The following is a 25,656-nucleotide window of genomic DNA, read 5'->3' as shown; positions in this document are numbered from 1 at the left end:
TTTATTCATGATGTCAGGGAGGTTACACTCTGTTGGGATGGACAGTACCTCCTTAGGGGGGATGGGGGGGGAGATATTTGCACTGAACCTGTTTGCCAGGATGTTGGCAATGTCTGTGGGTTCAGGGTATGTTTAGTCAGTATGCAGTAACACACAGCATATCAGTGAGTGTCCAGCCAGGTACCTGAATTAACTGAAGAAGGCCTTGTGAGTGTCCGATGTGTCTGGTGCAATTGTCCGTTAGGCGTGACATAAATACATGAGTGATTGTAGCTGTCTGCTAGTACAGATCACAGATGCCTTCCCTGTCTGGGATTGTGCTCTATCATGTAGTAGCTTCCTCCTTTTGTCGTATAGCGTATTAAAGGCCGAGGTCTACCAGACAGGTCCCCTGCCATTGGAGGAGTGAGTCCAGTTGTTATTTTGGATAACACGATCCATGCAGTCCACTAGGTGTCCATAGAATGTGTATGTAAAAGATTCAGCAGTCTGAGCCATACTTACCACTGACCCAGGGTCTCTGAAGTATACCACTGTGGTATGAAGAAGTGTGACGTTTGCTTTTGGGAAGTTCACCAAGATTACCCAGGATGGGTGTGGGGACGGGATATGGATGTCCAGTGAGATAAAGTATGTGCTGACCTTACCAATGAGGGGTATATCACAGGTGTGGAACATAGAGTCCCCATGTTGGTGATGATCATGTCCAATATGTTGTCCCCTCTTGTGGGTGTGGTGACAGGTTGTGCCATAGCATATGAGTTTACAAATAGTAGCAACTGTTGGGTGAGGGTGTTGGGGCCTGAGTACTATCCCCAGTCAATGTGTGGGTATTTGACGTCACCCAATATAATGGTGTTTGGGGAGACCCTCATATTGTCCAGTGTTCCCAGGAAAGTCGAGTGTGGTTGCTGAGTTTGTGAGTGTGGTCTGTAGCAGGCAACAAACCAAAAGGCAGATTTGCACAATGTTAGGTGCATATGTATGGTCTGTGATGCTTTGTGCAGTGCTACCAACCCGGAGGTATGTGTATCTGTGATGTATATGGATACTCCCCCTATTTGTGTTGGCCATTCCGAGTTATGTGGTCAGAAAGCATGGTACGAAATATAACCTGGTAGTGCTGGTGTGCATGTGGGAGCCTGAACCATGTGTCTGTTAGTGCACAGATATTGCTATTCTCAATACTGAGGAGATTCCTGAGTGGGCACAATTTGAGGGTAATACATCTGGTGTTGAGCAGCATTACCCTCAGTGTCATGTACTCTGTAATGTCTATGGAGGTGGGTCTGTCTTTTGATCCCCACTTAAATAAGGCAGTATGGTGGCAGCAAGTGCCTTAGCCAGTATTCAAAAGTCCAAGGGTGACAGGTGCAAGCTGTCCCTAGGGAAGCTTCGTGGCATGTTGAGCATGTCACCCCAGGCTGACAGATACTGTATCCCCTTTAAATAACACCAATATGTTAGCCAACTGTTGAACGTGATCAGTTTGTTGGTATACTGAGACATCATACTTGGTGAGTGTAAGATGCTAAACAAGGTCAGGGTCATACTGGCCTGGGCTACATGATCAGAGAGTTCCTCTATGTATCATGTCATGTGGTCCAGGGAGGAATGTCTGAGGTTGTACACACCAGCATGGACAATGATGGAGCCAGTCCTGGACTTGCTTTGGAGTGACCTGAGTACATGTGTTATGTGGTGGATCCTGGCACCTGAGAGACAGCTCAAAGTGACTATTCCCTTGTTTGGCCTGGTGAGTGGGACGGCAGTGTGTCTGACATTAAGTGTCACCTATTACAAGTGTATCAGGTGTGTTGTTTAGCCCGAAGGGCAGTGACTGTGTGGCACACTGACATTGTGAACTATGTAAAATGTGGGTATTGTAGTGGGGTAGCAGTTGTTTGTGTGTCTGCTTTGGAGGTCTCTGCTGCTTAGGCAGAGTGTATGTAGAGCCTCCGAGTATGTGTATGTGTGATAATGTGGTTTGATTGCTGTCGCTATCGGTGTATGTGAGACTGATATGTGGTGTGTGTGGTCACCCTCACCACCTGATAGACTATGCCAGTCATGGGTCGAGAGAGCTCAGCCTCCTGTATGTCAATATTGTTGCATCTCTCACATATATCTGAGTGGGTTGGGAGGAGGAGAGGGTTGTCTGTGTACATAAGGCAGATGTATCATAACCACAATATTCACTAGCTGGACTGGAGAGTACACACGAAACTGACCCCTGGACATGCCAGTATATTATGATGACATACTCTATAGCCTGATCACAAAGGATCAGTAGGGTGTTAAGTGTGTAAAAGAGTATAACCAGGATTAGTGCTCAGGTTTGTTGGTGTTTGGTAAAGAGTAGATGAGAAGGAGTCCAGACTGAGAATCATGACATGTCCTTCAGCTATGTCATAAATAGTAATGTACACTCATATATGTCCTGAGTCAGGGCCAACTGTACCTTACTGACAATGCCGACATCCTGTCAGACAGGCCCATATATACATACCCACCTCCCACTGACGATAGTCCCTGACATCATACCAGGAGAAATCACGTGTAGAATGGATGAACAGCTCCCCCCAAAGCCAAAATCATGACAGCAATTGGATTACATTGTTTCCCAATATGTATCATGCATGCACTACAGAACAAACAGACCCTGCACCTGAACAGTCTGTTGAGCCTCACCCACTCCACAGGATCTGGAACCATCGAATGTGTTACAGCAACATATGGCACTCCCCACAAGTGTGGGTGCACAACACACCATGGGAAGTATAGTCCAGTAAGCCTATAAAGTCTGATCTGGAAGGCCATGGAGTGCATCATGGCTGAAGTCATAAACAGAGCTATTGGAAGCTGTCAAACACACAACCATACCAACTGTGGTATGTTCATGTGCAGATCATGGTTCCCAAACATGCTACACTGTTTGCAAGGCAGCCACCCAGGACATACATCACTGAACAGAGCTACACATGTCCCACATAGACTTTGAACAGCTCTTCATCAACATCAGAGACACATGTATCCACATAACCAACAATCTGTGCATAGATATGTGTTGACATATGAAGGGATGTCAATGTGTCCACAGATAGATCACACAAGGTGAGACTCACAGGGTCCTGTTCAAGCTGTTGATACCTGCAGACCCACATGGATCATTCCTGGGATTGCATAAAAGAAAGTGTACACACATTACCATGTCCAGTCTGATGATGTCAGTATCCTACAAATATACCAGGAGAACAAGAACCACTTAGTAAAGCATATAGCTTGCCATGTTAATGCGTATTTTTTCTAGTATCATAACATAGTTAGGTAGGGGTTTGAATCCTGCTGACAGTGTGTATGTGTGTGATTTCCTTTGACAGGAGTAGCCTTTTTGGAGACTGGGAAAACACATTACAAGAGGTACATCCCTCTTTGGAATGTCTGATGATGTCAACATCCTACAAATATATCAGGAAAACAGAAGCCACCCAATAAAGCATATAGCGCGCCGTGTTAATGCATATCTTTCTAGTATCATAACATAGTTAAGTAGGGGTTTGAATCCTGCAAACGCAGATAGTGTTTGTGGGGGGGGGTGGATGTAGGTGTGTGATGTCCTTTGAGAGGAGTAGCCTTTTTGGAGACTGGGAAAACACATTAAAAGAGGTACATCCCTCTTTGGAATGTCTGATGATGTCAGCATCCTACAAATATTCAAGCAGAAGAGAAACCACCCAGCAAAGCATATAGAGCGCCGTGTTAATGTGTATTTTTCTAATATCATAACATAGTTAGTTGTGGTTTGAATCCTGCAAATGCTGATAGTGTGTGGTGGGGTGTGTGATGTCCTTTGAGAGGAGTAGCCTTTTTGGAGACTGGGAAAACACAATAAAAGAGGTACATCCCTCTTTGGAATGTCTGATGATGTCAGCATCCTACAAATATATCAGGAGAACAGAAACAACCCAGTAAAGCATATAGCGTGCCGTGTTAATGCATATCTCCCTAGTATCATAACATAGTTAGGTAGGGGTTTGAATTCTACAAACACTGAGTGTGTGTGTGCCACAGGTGGTCAATGTAGTGTGGGTTTTGCTTTTACTATGGTATGACATATGATTAAAACAGTATGTACATTGCACACATCGGGTATCTGCGTGGCAAATAAATATGTGTACATGTGACCTCAATCAGTACATAGGTGTGAAGCTTGTATACTACATGAATACATTTGTTTCCTTCGAAAGATTGTGCTGCTGCTTCTCAGATCATAGGTCACATATGTATGTATGTGACAAGCCCAGCCACTGTAGTGATCCGTGGCCAAGGTCATCTGTGCCACACACACCCATGACACATACTATAGAGTACTGTGAGTGAGGGTAATTGCCTGGGGTATATGTCAGACATGTTCATACACAACAATGACTGGCAATAATGGACAGTCATTATAGGTGTACAACAGCCCTGTGGATATGCATGCAGGCCCCTAATGTGTTATGTGAAACACTGATGGACCCCACAATACCTATGGATATGTGGATACCAAAGGACAGATGACATAACAAGTGTCTGTCTGTACACACTGGTACCCAACATACATGTTGAGGGCTACCACCTATGTGGTATTGTCGGGATAGTATGTCTAGTAAATGTGGATGACTATGCCATAGTTGGTTTACTACTATACAGCATGTATTGGACAACAGGTATCTTTATGATACCCTTGTGTAGGATATGCGTCCCATCCAGGGAATGCAGTGTAGGCCAATGCATGCATTTCCAGATGTGGATGGACATATCCCTAGTGTGTTTGCATGTACGTAAGAGGGCTATATGTCACACAGGTGTGGTCCCAGGAATGTGTGGTGGTCAATACCACTGGTTACTGTTATAGTATAGTACTGGAAGGATCCAACTGTTACTGAGTTCCCTACAACTGTGTGTCATTTGTCAGGACATCATCTAATGATTGGTTATAGTCATGCTGTTGAGGTGATGTATACTACCAGACTGCAGATCATTGACAGATATCAACAGTATCACCCACAGTATAGTGTCAACCCATGTCATACACACATGTGTACCCATGTTAGTACATATCTGTATTAGAATGCATACTGGCCATTGAAAGATACCATGAGATGTTAACAATGTGTACAACAGGGTATGTCACACATCCCACGTGTCCACTATGCAAGTACATGCAGACAGTGCGCACACACCATGTTCACAGATGTACACCTGCTAATTAGTAATGCACACATCACACACGTACTGTCCACTCACTAACACATGCTGGCAACACTGTACACTTCAGCCAAGTGGCACATGGGTGGACAATACATACTCAGACCTACCACTGGTGTAAACAATGCTACAATGACTATCAGAGCTGTGATACATAATGCTTGCTCAGATATACCTACAAGGATAGCATTACACTTTCCTATTGGCAACTTGCTACTATTGCTACACTGCTATAATGTCACCCTGTGCATCAGAACCATTTTAGCCTGTTTCTGCATCAATGTTACAGATGACAGGAGGTAGCACAGGTGTCATCATATGCACAGGGTGTGTTGTTGGTTTGCAAGAGCTCGACATTGACCCATCCAATCGACATGTCTGTGTGTGTGTGTGTGTGTGTGTGTGTGTGTGTGTGTGTGTGTGTGTGTGTGTGTGTGTGTGTGTGTGTGTGTGTGATGGACAACAGTACAGCATGGGCCAATGTTGATGTAATGTGTGTGTGTATGTGTGAGCCCTAGTTGTTTGGTTAATGTGTGTGTGTCTGCATGCACACAACTCCACCATGTGGCTGCCATATACGGGCGGTTGTGGGACAGCCACAGACTGTACCTGCTAGGCCATACAGATCACTGTATCCGGCCACGGACATGGTACCTGTGCCTGGCAGGGTAGCTACGGGCAGTATCGGGTACCAACCCTGACTGGGTGCTATCATCAGAGGCAGAGGTATGATGACTGGACCCATGTCCCAGCTGGGACTGGCCAGTGCCATGTGCATGTGGTCTAGTAGGATGGTCAATGGACAGGCCAGCCCCAGCATTGCTAGGGCTGGTACTGCCACTACGGGAGCGGCTGTGATCCATGGTCCGTCCGTGATGACTGCCAGCTGATGCTGTTGCTGGCATGCATCCACGTCGGCTTCTCATCCATCCTGCATGGTCCTGGCTCATGGCTAACACATTGTGGAGGACATCTAATGTCTCCCTCCAATGGCTATCAATGACCTCGATGTAATTCCAGATGGCACCGGCAAGGTCACAGATGCTGTCATTGATAGCAGTGTAATGGGCCCTCTGCGCCCTTAGTCCTTGTTGGGTGTAACGTTCCATACGTGCCTGTGCCTGCATTACAGCTCGGAACATACTGGAGGTTGTAATACCTCTCGGGGCACATCTGCCAGGGGCAATACGACCAGTGGTGCTCCCCCAAGAACCCCTGGACATCCGCCTATGTGGTACTGTTCCAGTAATCCGGCTATGGCTGCTGTGAGGGGATACACGTGCCATGGGTACCACACTCTCCTGGTCAATGCCAACTGTATGCTGTCCTTCAGCTAAGGCCATTGGTGATGAGGGATGTATTGGCAGTATGAGTGTGCACATAGATGGGGTTGAACGCTGTGTACTGTCGATTGGTGGACCAACAACAGACCCTGTCAGACCTTCCTGTGCCACAATACATGTCTCATCATCTCCACTATTAGTGGCAGTGACATCAGGTTCCCAGCTGCAATCAGACACCCATAACTCAGCACCTGTGGAAGGAAGACAGGAAACACACTTCACAATCTGTACATGATGTTAGCACACATGCACACATGCACACATGAAGACATGTACACATGCACACATGCACACATGAACACATGCACACATGCACACATGCACACATGAACACATGCACACATGCACACATGAACACATGCACACATGCACACATGCACACAAATACACTGCTCACCACAGCACATACACACACACACACCAGCAATCCAACACAAACACAATAGTGGGTGAAGGTGGGTGACAGTATCACAAGGCAAACAGTCACCTCACACGTGTCAGCATGCAGAATATGTGTTGCTCAAGACCATGCAGTGCAAGTGTAGATGGCCCTATTTAATGACATTATACATGGCTTTGATACATGTGTGTAGTTGTTCAGTGATTGTCTACACCCTGGAACACAATGTGTACATGGACACAACATTGCTGTGCAAGTAATATCTGCTCTGCAATATCCTGTGCACCATCACTCAATGGTATACATACCATGGCTGCATGTGTTATCTATGTGACACATAGATTGCAATGTCTGATTACAGTGTCTGTGTTCATAGCAAATAATAGTGGGCACAGGTGTAGCAAATGCATGCAATGTACAGACATGGGATGAGTGGTGCATGTAGACGTGAAGGAATCCCAGTGCTCGACATGGCCATTGTACAGTGGTTATGGTGAGTGTGGGTCATATTGCAGATATGTCGGTGCCAGCCATGACATGGCATGCTACACGACTGCAACATTAAACACCACACATGCCCAATGTGTGTCATGTGACCTATACACCCAATAGCATTCCAGGACATAAATGTGACTCTTTGTACAGATGGCGACAGCTGTGCATATTGTGTATATTGGCATATGTAAGCACACACACAACATGATATGCATATTGTGTATAGGTGCATATGTTTGCACACACACAACAATGAGGTGCAAAGCAAAGACCGCTATGTGTATACTGTGGTCACTGTAACTGGATGGGGTGTAGTACCATATGTCATCATCATCATCATGCATCCTGTGGTCACTCACAGCTACTACTGTGTGACAGACCACCGCCTAGCATGCTGTACCTGAACTGCAGTGCCGTGGCTACGTTCACTATTACACAGCCACTTTGTACATGGGTGTATGAGGTGCCCAATAGGGAGCATTGCCTAACATGACTGTGTTATGTGTTGAAGAGTGTTGCACAGCCCCATGATAGGCCTCTATGCCTGAGGTACATCATGTGTGTGTGGATGACATGTGGGATACTGAAGTGTGACCTTACAGCGGGTGTGTGGTTACGCCATATGTAGCATGTCTTTGTGTACAGCGTATGACAAACGTGTTATGTTGTGTACAGGTGTTGCAATTATGCCTATCCAATGTGCAGTACGGGGTTGCCACAACTGTGTCTTATGCTCTGTGTATTGCATGTCATTGAGGCAGCTACTGGCATTACTGAGCTGTGCAACATCTTACAGCAAACATGCATGGCATGCATTATGCATAGGTGTGTTACATGTACATGGCTTACATCTCACCTATGACATGCATATTTCATTACCAACATTGCAGTTATAACACACTCACCAGCATGGATCAGCTGCCCTGCTGTCACACCAGAGGGACCTACGAGAATATGACAGAGTTCGTCAGTGGCCACAACTGTGGCATTGCTGCAGTGGGTATGCTAAACTGCAGTATAACAACAGTCAACAGTCACAGGTGTAGAGATATTATTCAAAATATCAGTATTGCACAACACTAGGCAGCAGAACTGCTAAACACATAGTAGACATCTCACGTAGACATAATCTAACAATACAGTTAACTGTCATCTACAGATAGGGCATGTTACCTGCTTGCTCCAGCTGGACGTGCTGGGTGGCTATGGCCTCCATGACAACACATGTCAGAGGTTGATGTTGCTGTTGTCTAGGAGCCACCATGCATAGGAGCAGCTCCTCCACTCTGGTGAGGGGGGGGATGAATGGCCACCCCACCACCTGTGGCAAGCTGTTGTCTTTGGATATCAGATGCACGCCGCCGGACATGTGTAATTAAATCACTGTAGTGATGGCGTACCTGCTCATATGTCCGGTTATGCATGCCTATGTCATTTACCCGACGAACAAGTTCCTGCCACAGTGCAGTCCGCTCCTGCTGGTGCTGGCTGCTTCTGGAGAACAGCATCGTGTACTGCTGCAATAGGCTTTGCAGTATCACCTCTTCCTCATCCGCTGTGTACGATGGGTTGCATTGGTGGGCCATCTGGCTGAAAAAGATATCAACAATATGTGTGAGCGAGTCCTGTGACACACTTTACACCTTTAACCACAGATATCACTTTACTGACATATATACCATTCTATTGTCTGTCAGAGGTTACACACGTTCAATACCACTTATTGGTTCTCAGGCCACAACTAACTAACAGTGCCTGGCACACTCTATATATCACACCACTATACAACAGTACCCGACACACTGTTTGTGACACATTGCACAACCTCAAGACAGGGGTGTATATCACACCAATGCATGAACAGAGATGTCATCCATTGCAATGGATGTAAAGTACAGGTACAGTAGTACCAGTCAACCACCCTAGTCATTGATGCCATAGCCCTGCCTAACAGATGTGTACAGTTGTTACTATAGGTGGCATACTGCTGTAACAGAGTATATATTTTTCTGGATACACACGTATACCCTGTAACACACATATGATTGCAGCCATTGTACAGGCATAATTACACACACATCAGACAAACATACAACGCACCACTGTATGCCAACACAGATGAGCATTACCTGTGTACCATACAGTACTGTGTGCCACTACTTACACACCCTTATGCCTGAGTTTTGTCCTCTGTGCAGACTACAGGAAACACACATGACAGTGTTTCCAAGCAATGTGAACCCACACCATACTGTGCTGTTTAGGCCTACAGCTTCAGGTAGTACTACAGTTCATATGGGAGATGGATTCACCAGCAGTACCACTCACTAAGCATACATGTATTGCTTTAGCCTACAATGAGACAACACATTCGTCAACAAGGAACTACGTCACATCATATGCCGTACTACTACGTCTGCCTAACAGTACATTACACATCATTTGCTGTCCTCACAGCTAGGATAGACACTACCATGTCAGATACAACTTCACACTAAGCTATCACACCTTTACAGACCTTGCACACATTCAGAGTTACACTTATTCAACCTCACATAGCAGGTATTGCATTGAGTACATGTGTGAGTGCATAGTGTCATAGGTAGGTAATATGCTGTTGGCCCTAGGGCCTATGGCAGCCTAACCATATGCTACCCTGGCCTTTGGCACACATGTACTTTGATTTCACTTGCCCTTGCCAACCAGAACCACAGAGGTGTTTCCTGGGGTGTATTACCAATCTCCCACACAATCATCAGGGATATTTATGACAACTGCTAATGAGGAGCCTTGTTTGCTATTGCTAGGTGGTCTATTCCAGTGTATGGCATATCTCTGAGATGGGAACCTATCCCTCCAGCATGTGCTGTTTAGTGAGCTGACAAGGTTTAGGGCCCTAGAGTGTGTATCCTGGAGGGATTGTGATATGTTGCCATGGTGGTTGTCACCCAGCTATGGGTGTGACATACCTCTGTATGTCTGGCAGAGGTCACCTCTGTGTGGCCAGTATGCAATACAGTGTAGATGTGGTTTTGTGAGTCAGTCTGCATAGGGCATCTGTTTGCGGCCAGTATTACCCTTTGGGAGTTATGTCTGTGGCCTTTTCACCTGGTGTAGTTGTCATGTGAGGTACATACCACACAGGGCATTAGGATGAATAGAGGGGAACACTGCCCTATATTTCTATAGATGACACACCTGTTGTCATGACACATACCACACAGACTGATTACAGGTGTAGTGTGGCACTGTCTTCATCAAAGCGGAGGCTACTGTCCACCTCTGTCCCATGTTCCCTTATCACACCTTCACTGTTAGGTAGATCTCTACCTATGTTGTAGTTAATGGGTACAGTGTTTTGGAAAGGAGGAATGGCACTGCAGTATCAACACTTGTCTACAGTCCATGCCTTGGTCACCACACACCTGTTGCAGTACATATGACCCGTGTCTCTGTCTCTCCCCATCTCTCTCTATATATATAGATATATATATATATATATATATATATATATATATATATATATATATATATATATATATATATATATATATATATATATATATATATATATATATATATATATATATATATATATATATATATATGCATATCTATACACATACATGTACATATCCATTGCTGTACACATGGATGTACATATAGGCACATGTACAGTCCACCTTTCATGGTGGGGATATCACTTATGCGACAGTTGTGGGATGTACAGTTATGTGATTATATTGCACAGTGTTGTGCAGAATGCATGTGGATGTCCTCAGCCCATGTAGCATTAGCAGGCCTCACTGGCTATAACACAGCAGATCTGATAAATCAGTCCCACAGCATTTAACCACCACATGACATATATCAGCACTGCATGCTGTTTTCTAGGCCACACACTATGACCTACATAGATATATGCACATATCAACCTTCAATGACAGATAAATGTCCACCCTTCATTAACAGTTGCAGTATGTCCCTTGCCCTATGCACACGTGCACTGATTTGCAGTGTGTAGAGTACTCTTCAGGAATATCTACTACATGCCAACACATACATGTGAGTTACATACCTTACCTTTGTATTTCCCTGCTCCGTGTGTTATAGTTTTGTAGGTTTTTATTTTTTTTTTTTTTTGGTTGTTTGTTTTGGGTTTTCCCCCTCTATTTCAGTTTATGTCTCAGTTTCTCTCTCTGTTGTGTCTCTGTCTGTGTCTGTGTCTGTGTCCATGTCTCTCTCTCTGTCACTCTCTATCTCCCAGCACCTGCAATGATAGAATTGCATGTGTGGACTGCAGGTACAGCCTGCTTTTCTAGGTATCTACACTTGTGCATGTGACAGCCTCTGCACCAATTGCTGCCCACCATTCAGTAAGTGCATGCAGCCTGCTGTGTGGTGATTGCATTACTCACTGTGATTGCAGCCCACTGCTATAAAATGCTAGGTTAGGTAGGCATAGCCCTTTCAGCTTTCCAAGGTGGGGCCCATGCTTGTTTGCTCTGGACACTGTTGTGTTAGTCAGAAGGTTGGTATATGTCTCTTATCTGAAGCTAGGGTTGTAGCCAGTTATATGCATGTTGTACTCAAACCTGAATGTTGCTGCTTCCAGTACACACTTCTCAGTGTAGACATGTACTCACCCCTCCAAATGCTAACACAGGATACATGGGAGTATGTATTTTATTTCTGACTTACACAATTAACTGCCATACAAATGTGGTTATTGCACTGTATTCCTGTGGCACATGCAGCGTTTGTGAACTGCTATACTGTAATTATTACGTTACTCACTTCTGAACAGTTTGTGGTTTGTTTGTGTTGACATTAGCACAGGCTGCTCAACACAACTGGACATAGTTCAGTACTGAGTATGCCTACCTACACCCTGGTTTTTGCCTGAATAGACAGGTGTGTTGTACCTTTGGGTAGGGGTGTAGAACTGCAAAGAGCATTTTTTATTATCATGTGAGGTTTATCTTACTGAACATACAGGGTTGCTGTGTACCTGTTAGTCTATCAAGGCAAGTAGTCTGTCTGTGCAGCTCACACCTGTGGACATATCCAGATGGTAGCTAGAGGTTAGCCTATTATACTTTGTCTGTGCACCACACCAGTCTTTTCAGCAGTGGCACATTGGCATTGTCACAGTTGTTTGCTAGCAGTACATGGCAACATCCTGTGATATTTCTGTGTTGTACTCCTACATAAGGGCATGCTTGTGGAACTCCTTCCAAAGCTATTTGCAGAGTGTGTAACAGCAGTAATGCTGATATGCCTGTGTCTTTCTGCCTCTGCCAGGCCTCAGATACTCTCAGGTATATATTTGAACGGCCTCAGTGAAAGGTACATATAAGTGAGATACACCTGCAATATATTACTGACATATTGCAGTTGAGACTTTCTTGGGAATCAGAGCATATGTATAAGTACACCTTTTCTGATGTGCAAGCAGTGTCTACTCTCACCTATTGACATTATTCACTACGTGTGATTCCACACTTGTCTGCCTAAAGTTCGTACTTTTCAGAGTGATTCAGTGGGGCACAGCTAACATTGTTTTACAAATCAGGGATATCCCTGTAAAGCAGTCACAGTTGGGGAGTCTGGCCTCTGCCGTATTCAACTTTGCCAATATTTATCCTGGTCTGATACTGTGTGCTGTTTGTATGGTGCTACTGTAACATTATTCCCTGCTAGGATGGCTGGTTCTCCTTTCACAGTAATGTTATGCAATTCCACAACAACTGCTGGTAAAGACCCACAGAACAAGATTTGTGTTATACCATTCCTAATTTCCATTGACTTTCCCAAATTGTAATGCATGATATATTTATTTCAGAACCAAGTTATTTGTATATCTGCTGTGGCTTAGTGGGAATTCATGCAGTCTATTGTGTCAATGGTCTGGGGTTTGAGAATGGCAGAGTTTTTTTTTTCTTTTGCTGCTCAACATAACAAGGGCCCTGCCATAGAGTGACTAAGGCACTTTTAAGCAGTTGTAAGCGGGTTTGCGCAGGTTTGCGAGATGCTTAGTGATGCTTAGCTAAGCACACACATGCGCACATTTGCTCAAACCTGCTTACTACCACTTAAAAGTGCTTACTCCCGCTAACCCCCGCGCTAATTTCTTTGAAAGAAAAGAAAATGGGGAGATAGGAAAGTGGTGAAAAAGGGGGCACAAAGAGGGACAGACAGTAGGTAAACAAGCTCGGGATGTGCAGGATGGGTGTAGGGAAGGTTCATAGCTGCCCATTTCTTTACCAGTAACAGCTGTTCATATGCAATAAATTTGGAGTGATATTTGAAACCTTCCACCCCTGAGAGAGGGGAGAGGACAACAAAGTATGTTGTACTTTCAGTTATAATTATCAGTTTACATGTCCAATGGACATGTGTGTGAAATGGGCAGCTATGTATGGGGCGTAATTTTTTTGTGGGTATAGAGTGCCCTTTTTTTTTTTTTTTTTCAGCTGAGAGTAGGAAGTGAGGTAGAGGAAGTAGCTATGTCCGGGTAGGTAGGTTGGGGAGGTAAACAGACAAGACAGACAAGATGCATACAGGGGCGGTGTATGACACATGGGGTGGGGGAACACAATTGATGGGGTCGGATGTTTGGAAATCACAAGCCCATGAGCCCACAGATGGTAACAGTGGAACTGAGATCCCCACCCATGGGCAATCACCACTGCACCTTCACAGCCCCGAGGGTGGCGTAGGACGGGCAGGCTCACCCGTGAGACACGCCACTCTTGCCTCGAGCTGGCATAGGGGATCAGAGACTGAATGCTGGATCTCCCTACGCACCACAACCCAAACCCTTCAAAGGGTGACAGGTGGCCCTTCTCCACCCACGCTTGTATTGGGGGGATGAGCCCCATCCCCTGCAGTGCTTCCACCCGAAGGTGGCACAGGAGCAACAGAGGAGGGGAGCCCGGGCTGGGCACCAGACCTGCTGGTGCCAGGTGCACTCGCCAGCTGAGGAGGGACAGGTGGGTCCGCTGGGACTGGCCTTCCCATAGGTTCTGTGATTAGGTGTGTTTAATTACAACATAAACAACAGCATTCCAGATTAGTTGTAACAGCATGCAGTAATATTCCCATTAACCCAACACACCAAGGTTCCAACAGTTGAACAACAAGCATAACACATGCATATATTGAACCACAGTGGATATTCCAACAGCATGCAGGGATATTTGGTAGCAACAGGCTACCATGATTGTGGTGTTTAAACAGGGCACATGCATCAACGTGAATGCAAATATTTATAGAACAATAGGACATATGTCCCAACAAATATTTAAGATTACACATACCCATTGAGGTGTGGAATTGCATGGTTTATGCACATACAGTAGGGTGTAGAAAAAAACCTTGGTTAACATCTTATAATTACCTTTTAGTCTACATTACATTCCTAGTGACTGCAGGTGTATATCCCCTACATGTATTATTACACTTGCCACCATGCATTAGGTTGTGTAATGGGTTTGGCTAGTTCAATATATGTCTGACCTATATCTGACATACTAACTGTCCAGGACGCTAATTCTATTTGGTGTGATTTGCATAAACATTCTTTCTTATGCTCTTCCATGTCAGAATTGCTAACTCTAACTAAGCAATGGGCACACCCGCGCACACACGCGGAAATACAGGCAGCTATTTTTGGAATTTAAAAAAATACATTTTTAATGTTTTGCTTTTTATAACTGTGATGGGGGTTTACAATATCAGGGAGTGTGGTGTTGGGTGCAGGGACATTTGAGCGGACTCGCTTTTGTGTATTTGCTTTTACTTTTCAAACACTTGCAGGGGCGTAGACATTTAGACTGCTCAGCAGTCAGACACGCCCCCTGCTTTCTTACATGGTCCATGTACGACTTACGGTTGAGTCAGTGTGCCCTCATGCATATTCATGGCACGCTGATATCATACTGTTCAACTGCAGCCTCCGAGTAAGACTTATTAAGTCTTTCACGGAGGATTCGTGAATCCGGGGGAAAATCTTTCTGGACTGGCAATAATTAGCAAATTCTTCTCTAAACACAAATTTGTCTTTTTTCCTCATAAGAAAAATGAAAAGAGTAAATACCATTAAGATGTCTTCCTTCCCCCAACAATATGAAGGAGTGCAGCACACAGAATCTTCTCTGACTATTCAGCTAATTGACTTGTATTTAGGACTAAATTGAATTTATGGAGCTAAAGCTTCCAGTTTTCTGTAAGTCTCATTTGGAACACAACAATTCAAAGACAATGCATCAAGTCATACTAGACTGAAGAATTATATTTCTGTAGGCTAAAATACAGAAACTCTGTATAAAATCTATTTCTTCACTTCTACAGATATATTTCATTTTTGCCAGATATTTTACCTCTCTTTGACACTATGTCACATCAAGAGGTTTAATAAATAACAAATAGAGACTGGATATGTAATCTAATTCATGTGAGTGCAATACTCCAAAATCATTATGTGGAACATCTGTGAACCCCAGGACATTCCAATGACTGTAGCTTGTTCATTTTCTATGATTCTGTGCATCCTATATATGAGAGATGTATGCAGATCAACTGAACCTTGTCACATAAAGTTAAAATAATTACATGAGGAAATGGTTGTGCATAAGATAAATAGATGTAAGCCACATTAAAAGTCAAAATGTGAAATAAACTATGTTACAAAGGCAATAGGTCTGCAAAACAGAACCATGTGAGGATGACTGCGGCAATGCAAAGATCAAACCATAAGCATGGCAAAAAAGAATGTAACCAAGGTTGTAGGTGAGGGTAGTGAAAAGAGTGTTGCCATTATTTTTCACCATTATTTTGAGTTGAAATATGACCTCTTTTACAGAGTAAGCAAGGACAGACAGGAAATTCTACACCAACTGCTCATGCCAAAACTATAAAGGACACTAGTAATAAAGCAAGGAAATCATGCATTCGGGGGTCTCTCAGGGATAAACAAAAGTGTGGCATAAGTATTAGCCAGATTTTTTGACCAGGCATAATGAAAGATTTAGAATATGTTTGTTCTTGTCCAAACTGCAAAACAACTGCAGCCTGTCCAGAATTTAAGAACCTATTGACCCCAATGCCTATTATACAGGTGCCATTTGATTCCAATGCCTATTATAATGGCGCCATTTTATCCCAATGCCTATTATATGGGCGCCGTTTGATCCCAATGCCTGTTATACAGGTGCCATTTGATCCCAATGCCTATTATACAGGTGCCATTTGACCCCAATGCCTATTATAATGGTGCCATTTTATCCCAATGCCTATTATATGGGTGCCGTTTGATCCCAATGCCTGTTATACAGGTGCCATTTGATCCCAATGCCTATTATACAGGTGCCATTTGACCCCAATGCCTGTTTCCAGGTGCCATTTGATCCCAATGCCTGTTATATAGATGACATTTGATCCCAATGCCTTTTACACTGGTGCCATTTGATCCCAGTGTATATTATACAGGTGCTATTTGAATGTACTGCAGTGAACATTTTGAGCTCACTAGTAAAATCTAGCAGAGTATCAGTACATACTAGCAATAATAGTAATGCTAAGCCTATTGCCAGATAACTGGCACTGTTATTCTCAGCACTGAATATCCCTAAAACATGTATTTATTTATTTATTGACATTTGATTGCCAGGAAAATCCAACTGGGTAGGTGTCTATTTTTAGTGGAGTCCCAGGGAAAAAAGTTCCAAAGCATTACAAACACATTTAAGAACAATAATTTTGAAATCTTCAAAAATAATATAATAGCATCTACAGTTTAAGTAACTATACTAAATTACACATAATGTGAAATCATTGGTTAAGAATCGATACAACTTATATGACGATAATTTAATATTTAGAGAACTTTAGCCAGTTTATAGAGAAATTAAAGATAAGTTATTATAAAACATACAGGAATTGCAATATGAAGTTAGAGAAAAAATGGGATTATGGCATATTTAGAAAGAGAGTCAGGGGACATAACCTGATTGAAGTAAGGAAGTGAGTGAAGAGGAAAGAGTAAGGAGGTGTAAGATATGAATAGTTCTTGTTCATATTTACAGATGTAGTTTATCCTGGGGTTGAGCAAAATCAGAATTAGATTTTGGTTATGAAGCCTTTGCAAATGGTTTTAAAGGAGTGGAGGGAGGAAGGGTAATGACCTGATGGATTCAGGTAAGGAGTTTCAGACATTAGCAACATGATATGAGTACAGACCATGGCCACCAAATTTGATAGGTTTGTGGACAGAGAGGAGTTTTTGGTCATTGAATCCTAATGACCAATTAAGAACACTGTTGTGTAAAATGGTATTTAGTGCTGGACAAGCCGAAGGATGATGGGTAATTTTATAGGAAGTAAGAAGCTGTGTGTATATTTTAGTTGATGAGGTAGTTCTAACCAATGTAGACTTTTAATGCTATACCGTGCTGGGTTCTGAAAGGGGTATTTGATGCAAATGTAGCCACTTTATTATAGAATTGTTCAAATTTTGATTATTGTTATACCTGGAGGTTAGGGAGGGTCACCAAAATCAGTTTATAGCCAGTAGAATACAATCAAAAATCAGGATGCTAGGGAGACTAAGTAACTAGTATTTACAGTGAAATCTGTTGGTCAAGAGAGAAGACAGTGGTCAGCTTAGTAAGTGGTCCTCAGAGTGCAAGGTCTAGACATTGGGGGGAATATCACAGTCACTTTCTAGCACAGGGCAGGCATGTATTTGACCAAAATTAATACCCAGCAAGGCTCTTCATGTTAAACTTGCTCACACTGCACAGTGACAAAGTTCTCAGTAAAAAGTTTCAGGAGTTGGCCCTTGTTGCAGAGCTACTGCAGTATTGGGGTCAGGATTGGATATAGTCACCACAGGCATCTCTGAAAGGAAAGAAAAGAAAACTACTCTACTAAAGTATATTATTCCCTTTATGTTAGGGGGATTGCATCACTTACGTCAGTGCCTTAAAGTCAGACAGTTGAAGGTGTAAGTCTACCATCTACAGACCGAAGTATTAGGAGGTTCACCACTAAAATCCTGGATAAGCAGAGTTACTGATACAGATAACAAGAACTGCAATCATTTGTTATCTTACTTATTTTTTTCAATAAGAGAAATGCCACAAGCTTCAGCTGTGTTTACCTCACTGAAGCTTTTGTATGGAAGACATCCAAGGAGATTGACTAACACTGTTGAAGAAACTTGGCAAGAAGAGAAGACACCATTTAAAGTGTGATTGAACATTATATTACTTTCTACATTGAATAAAAGTAGTTATGTTTAGAGGAATGGATTACATGCAGAAAGCCCAGGAGATTTAACAATGAGTTTATAATAAAAATGACCACTAAATCTATTTAACCTAGGAGATCAGGTATTAATATTAGTATCCTCATCAGAGAATACATTTCTGGATAAATGACAAGGGCCATTTGAAGTGACTGAAAGAATAAAATGTAGTGAATTGCAAGGCCAGACAGCCATAAAGATGATGGTGCAGCAAATTTAGCACATTAATGTACTGAATGCATGGAAGGAAGTAAAGACTTCTGTGGTGAGATTGCAAGCTGAAGTTCATTCAAAGGACATCAGGGCCTCTTCCTGAAGTTTAACTAGAGGAATTCTTGTCAAATGTACAAAAGGTGGAAATAAGACATTTTTATTAAATAAAAGAAATGAGTGTTCTCAATCATACATTGGAGAACAAAACTGAAAGAACCGTAAAACAGAGGTAACATCTGAGGTGAAAGTTAGATCGAGGCTTTGCTTTGCAGAGTATTAGAGTCACAGAAATGATTAGCTAGAGAAGTTCAAAAGATGTTCACACTAGGAGCAAAAGAAGAAACTCATAATGAGTGGGCAGTGATACTTTTATTCTAGTTTTACTTTATTTTACAGTTTGTGAAATAGGTGAATGATCTTGTCATTTGTCCCTTTCCAGCCATGATCCAGGAACAATGTACAGAAAAGCTGCAATAGCAAGACAGATATATGAAATTCAATTCAGTCACAGCATAGTGTATTATATGGAGTAAACATAATTTAACATGAGTAATAGGAAACTTCTAACAACATACACAAGGTAAGATACACAGATGGTATGTGAGGGACATCCATGCAGCTTCACAAAATCTGGAGGCTGGGGATATCATGTCTAGGAGCACATTATGCTGAATTACTATAAGACTTGTCATTCATGTTTAAAATGTGTACCTAAGTTCCCTCTAGTCCTGTGAGCATGCAAATCAGAAGAAATCACAATGGCATATGTTACAGCATATACACATCATTACAGTGTCTATAACACATGGCTTCAGGAATGACTCCAGATACTGTATTCATGGGTTCAATTCCCTAACAGTGAATATAATCATTAAGAATGTTCACTGATATTTAATAACTCTGTCATTCCAAAACAAACCTATTCAACAGCACCCCTATGTCCTCCCTCTTGACCATAAGGTACAGTTGTGTAAGCAAGCGTACCATAACATTACATGTTCAAATTGATCACTATTGCAGTGCTCTAAGATACATGAATCATATCCTCCAAAGATCAAACCAGCCAGAAACTTCCAAAGCTCTAGGGTACCTTCCACTTGCTCTAGACACTGTACAACTCAAGAAGAGTGATATAACATGAGTGGATAGTATGCCAAAGCTTTGCTGTTTTCTTGCCTCTGAAGACGGGTGCTAAAGCCCTGTCAGATGTGAACACTAACAGCATAAAAATCCTCAACCTGGCATAATACAGCAAAAAACAGGGGGATTGAGGGATGCTGCATATTTATTTTATTTATTTATTTATTTATTTTACATTTGTTGACCAGGATAGTCCTACTGGATATATGTCCATTTTCAGCGGAGGCACATGGAGAAAAGCTCCAAGATAATAATACACATTGAACATTTAGTAAATGCTAGTTTCAAGCAGATTACAGTCATAAGCAATACCAGCATTTAGCACATATAGTACTAACTTATTATAAAACACTTTACAAAACATAACATTATTTTCAAAGTTATATATACATAACATTACATTCAGGTTTAAGACGCATTGAGCAGCAGTTATACAATTGACCCTTCCTGAAATGGTGTGGTAGTAGTAGTTGAAGGTAAGGCACCTAAGTAATAGAGAGGTCACTAGTCGGGGTTAGTGCAAGGACATAACCAATGAGTTTTGAAGTATTTCTTGAGTTTGTTTTTGAACTGAGTTAGTGAGCATTCTAGGGTCAAGTCAGCTGGGAGTCTGTTCCATATTTTTCCAATAGAGTTGGCAAACAGAGAGTCCCCAGCTGAGTAGTTGGATTTGTATGTTTGAACTAGGAGTCTAGTGGATGATCGCAGTGGCCGGGTGCTGGTATAGGGGCTGATAATATTTTTTAGTGCAGGTGGATTTTCTGGTTGGTAAAGGACTTTATGTGCCACTATTAGCTGGTTGAACTGCAGTAGGCTAGGCGGTATAAGCCATCCTAGGCGATTTAGGTTGTGACAGTGATGTGTCCGGTAGGCTGTGACAGTATCAAATCTGGCAATGTGGTTATAGCAGGATGATAGTTTATTAAGATCTGTTTTGTTTAAGTTGGAGACTAGAGGTGAGGCATAGAGAAGAGTTGATTGTAGATGGGAATGGGCAGTTTCAGTTCTAGCCACTGGGGTATGGAAAGGTTTGGTTCTGTAAAGACAGCCAAGTTTTTTATTAATGGTTTTGATAGTTTGATTGATATGTACATCATATACTGCAACAGTGATCTTTTCAAACATCTACTGTTTGTTAAGTGTATTTAAACAATTATGGTATGTTCATAATTAGATCACAGATAGTCTAAGCTATGTGGGATGAATAGCATAGCCTAGAAAGAAAGGGAGGAGGATCATAGTCCAGGAGACGTCGGAGAATAGTCCTAGCAAAGCCTACTCCAGACCTAGAGAAGGGATCCATTTTGTATTTTTTGGTAAATTGTGTAGAGAAGACCAAGTTGTTGCCTCTAGTATATTTCCAGAGTTCACCCCTTTCACAAATGCCACATAAGTAGCCTGAACCATGATAGAATGTGTCTTGGCTTTTCTTGGAAGTAACTTATTATGGTGAAAATACCAAAAAAACAATAGCATGAGACAACCTTTTAGACATGGTCTATTTCAAAGCTGAGTGCTCTTTTTCTTACTTTTATGGGTATTATCTTGGGGAGTCCTTCTGCACCTTTAGAAGAACCCTAGTTATCAGAGGAAAGGGTAGCAAAGTAGGAAAAGTATATAGGAACATTCCAGCCCATGGGAATGAAAAGGCATCCATCTCCCAGGCCTGTGTGCAGGCAGTGCTGAAGCAGAATATACTAACTGTCTGTTGTGGCGAGAGGCAAAGAGATTTATTCAGGGAATTCCCCTCGGATGGTTCTGTCCTGGTTCTGCTCAGCTAATATGCAATCATGTTTTGCTCTGACAGAAAGTAGGAAACCTATAGGGACAGATTGTACTGAGTCACTAGATCCCAGGCTAACATAGCTTGTCTGTGAAAGGGGTAGTACATGGTTCCCCCATTTGTTTAAGTACTACATCACTTTGATGTTGTCCATGATTACTTAGCAGAAGGGCTGGTATCCAAAGATGATTCAGAAACTTGAGATCTTTTATTAGAGCCAACATTCCTTTGACGTGTATGTGCTTTAATTTATGTTGCTTGCCCCACAAGCTCTTGACTTTCAGTCCCTTGGACACACCTCCCCAAAGTCTAATGAGTCTGTGATTGCAGACTGAGAAGGGGCTGTAAGAGAAAAAGGGAGACCTAGGTTGAGAGATATACAATTCACCCATCAAAGTAAGTCCCTTTTCACAAACCTCAGCACTGGGATCTGAAATGAAGAGGGTGCTAGTGTTAGGTCCAAACTGAATTTTCCTCATTTGAAGTTAGGCTACAGAAATACTGAGACTAGTAGTGGCCAAGAAACCTAGAATTCTGACATGTGTCCTAAAAGACACATAAGTCTGGTTGGAAAATATCAGAAACTGTTCCTTGTAACATTCCACTTTGCCCTGAAAATGAAAGGCTATTGTGAACAATGTAGCTAGTAGATATCTCAGATACACTATCCTGTGAGATGGAAAGTAGAACAATTTCTCTATGTTGACCTAAAAAATCAGGGTAAGAAAAAAGTTTATTACCCAAGCCAGAATAAGATAATTGTCTAAATATGGAAAAATGTGAATACCCTGCAACCTGCAATAGGCTATTACAAGAGCCAGGCACTTTCTAAACACTCTTGGAGTTGTTGATAACCTAAAGGGTTAAGTAGAAAATGGAAAATATGAACCTGACACAGAAAAATGTAAAAATCATCTGAAATCCTCAAGAAATAAAATCTAACAATAAGGATCTTTCAGATCCATAGTTACTAGAAAACTGAGTGGTGGAATGAGAGGTAACAGAGAGTGCAGAGAGAGAGTATTTTGAATTTTGGGATTTTGATGTGAAGATTTAGAAAACAAAGGTATAGGACAGGCCTCCGTGATATTTCTTTCATTGACAGAAAAATTCTTGAATTGAAACCTCTCACTATTTCATCTGCAGGAACAAGTTCTATAACCCCCTGAGACAGCTTCTTGTCTAGGATAGGAGGGACTCAAGAAGGATTGATTGGATGGTTGCAGAGGCATCACTTGAAAGTGAGGAAGGGATTTCCACTGCCAGTTGGTGCTTCTATGAATGATTCTCATTACACAAGTGTCTGACTTTATCTGATGCCACATAGGAGGGTGAAGATCTACACTTCAGGATAGCTTTACAGGATTGCCTAGGTAAGAAGAAAGAGGAAAACACACGAGAGAGCATAAGTTAAATCTGATTTCATCAATTCTCATTGGTTTTTGGAGGACCATCCTTCACTCTTTGAACCTCCCCACCATGGCATTTGGACATTTTCTTTGCCTGTGGCTTGCAGGGAATGCTTATGCTGTTCCATGAAAGAGGAAGAGAACTTTTTATCATAATTTGGAAAGTGGGTCGGAAAAATCTGTGTATCACCTTAAATTAACTTTCCCCTTTAATCAATCCTTTTAAGGGCCCCAGCAGAGAAAGGTCCAAATAACATCCCTTTATCCAGGGACTTTGGCATCCTCTGGTAAATTCTGAGAATGTAGTCAGGGAAAATAATATCATCACTGGCCCAGTGGCAGCTGCTCTAGAAACAGCATCAGTAGAGTCATAAGCACATTTTAGAAAATGTTTGGTTATCTGATACACAGAAGATACTAAGGAAATTGAGAAGTATCTTAGCCATTGAAGAAGTAAGATCAACAATTAATTTCCTCATATTGGCAAAAAGAATCTAGCAGAAACTTACACATGCAAGAATGACAATTTACTACTTTGGAGTACCAAAGATATTTCCCTGTTTGTCAGAAGGAACAGGGTTATCATCTATAAAGAGTTTGTCAGAAGTGGATTTTGACAGAGAAATTACTGCAGTTTCCGACCTGGAGTTAGAAAAAAAATGAATTTGTGGGTCTTGGACACCTTAAATAATTGCTCAGCCTTTCTTAGTGAAGAGAGCTGAACTATCAGGTAAATTTCTGGCTAACAAGAAAGCATACTCTAAGGCTGTCACTGCAGAAGGAACATATTGAGGAAAATCCCTATGTAACAAATATGCTTGCTGGGACTCTGTTGGCTATTTTTGTTTCCACTGAAACACATCCTTTATTCTGGCAATAGTTTCAGAAAAAGATAAGTCTTCATGAGGAAAATCTGAATAATAACATTCATCAGAGTGAGATTCCCCATTCTGTGAAGTGAGAACTTGTGAAACACAGTCCAAATCGAATTCCTATCTTTCAAACTGGGAATCAGTATATGCGACAGAACAAAATGTTTTTTTTAAGTGAGAGAAAGACCCAGCAGTTAAAGACTGAAGGACTCTAAATAATTTCTTAACGAATTTTTAGCCATCCTCCTTATCAGCTTTAGTAGGAGAGAAATGTCTAGTTTTATGTTTTCTTTTGCTGAGAGCCCCCCTCTCCAAGAAAAAAAGCAGCTTGAAGGGCAGTTCCTTCCCTAGGAATGAAGTTCAGCAGATTAGTCCCTTCTCTGATGTCATTAGAGAGTGACTCTGCTTTACCTGAAGAGGGCAGTTGAACACCCACAGATGACAAGTCTGCTTCTGAAGCTATAGTGTCTTGCCAATTAGCAACATCAGAGGGACAAAGTTCAAGTGATGAGTGGTCTGAGGAACAGAGTTTTGTCACAACAGTTGCCCATAAGCAGCTGAGATGCAAAGGAAGCCAAAGTCATGACCAAAGACTTCCAGATAACTTTTCTCTTCTTGCAGCTCAGGGAGATAATGATTGAATTAAGAGGACCATCCTCCATGTTCTAGTCAAAAAAGGTGTCTGACAAGCAGATAGCTGGGCCATGAATTGTCGGTCTTACCTCCAGACAGCATTTTTGAGGTAAAACATTTTAATAACACCTGCCAAACACAGGCCCTAGCAATTAATTTTTACAGAAACTAAATTTTTTTTCCACAAAACATGATTATTTACAAGATATTTTTCACAGGGAGCCAGGACTGACTGCATGCTGAAAATTGGTGCCTGAAAAGCTGGTAGTGGAGATTAGGAGAGTAAAACATTTCTTCACAAAATAAAATAATTTGACAGAGATTCCTGAATAGGGAATCCTGACAAAAACATTATAGATTGGAGGTAACATTTTTAGTGACAACTACTAAAAATAATATTCCTAGCCTGTAGCAAATGTTTTTGACAGAAAAGAGAATTTTTTCCCCAACAAGGTACTTATCTGTCTAGCCTCAGAGAAGCACTAGCTGACATTGATTTCTCAAAGCCTACAACGAAGAGTCCACTTAAGCAGTAAGAAAGTTCTGAAGTTGTGGTGCTCAAGTCACTGACTTTATATTACCCTTGTCAAGCTGTACAGTGACTGGGGGGTGTGGAAGGTACCCTAATGCATTGGATGCTGGGTGGCTGGTCCAACCCTGACCAAATACATTTCCCTATTGCTTAGACTACTGCATCAGTAATCTAAAGATGAATATCTCTAGTGATTGTGATACTAGCAATGTCCACACTCTCCATATACATCACAGCTTGAAACTCTTTCATGTTCCTATCCTGACTCCTTCCAT

This window comes from Protopterus annectens, chromosome 3.part1 (assembly GCF_019279795.1).
Source record: "Protopterus annectens isolate FY-2018-M chromosome 3.part1, PAN1.0, whole genome shotgun sequence".
Lineage (NCBI taxonomy): Eukaryota > Metazoa > Chordata > Ceratodontiformes > Protopteridae > Protopterus > Protopterus annectens.
Note: the sequence above shows the minus strand (reverse complement) of the source record.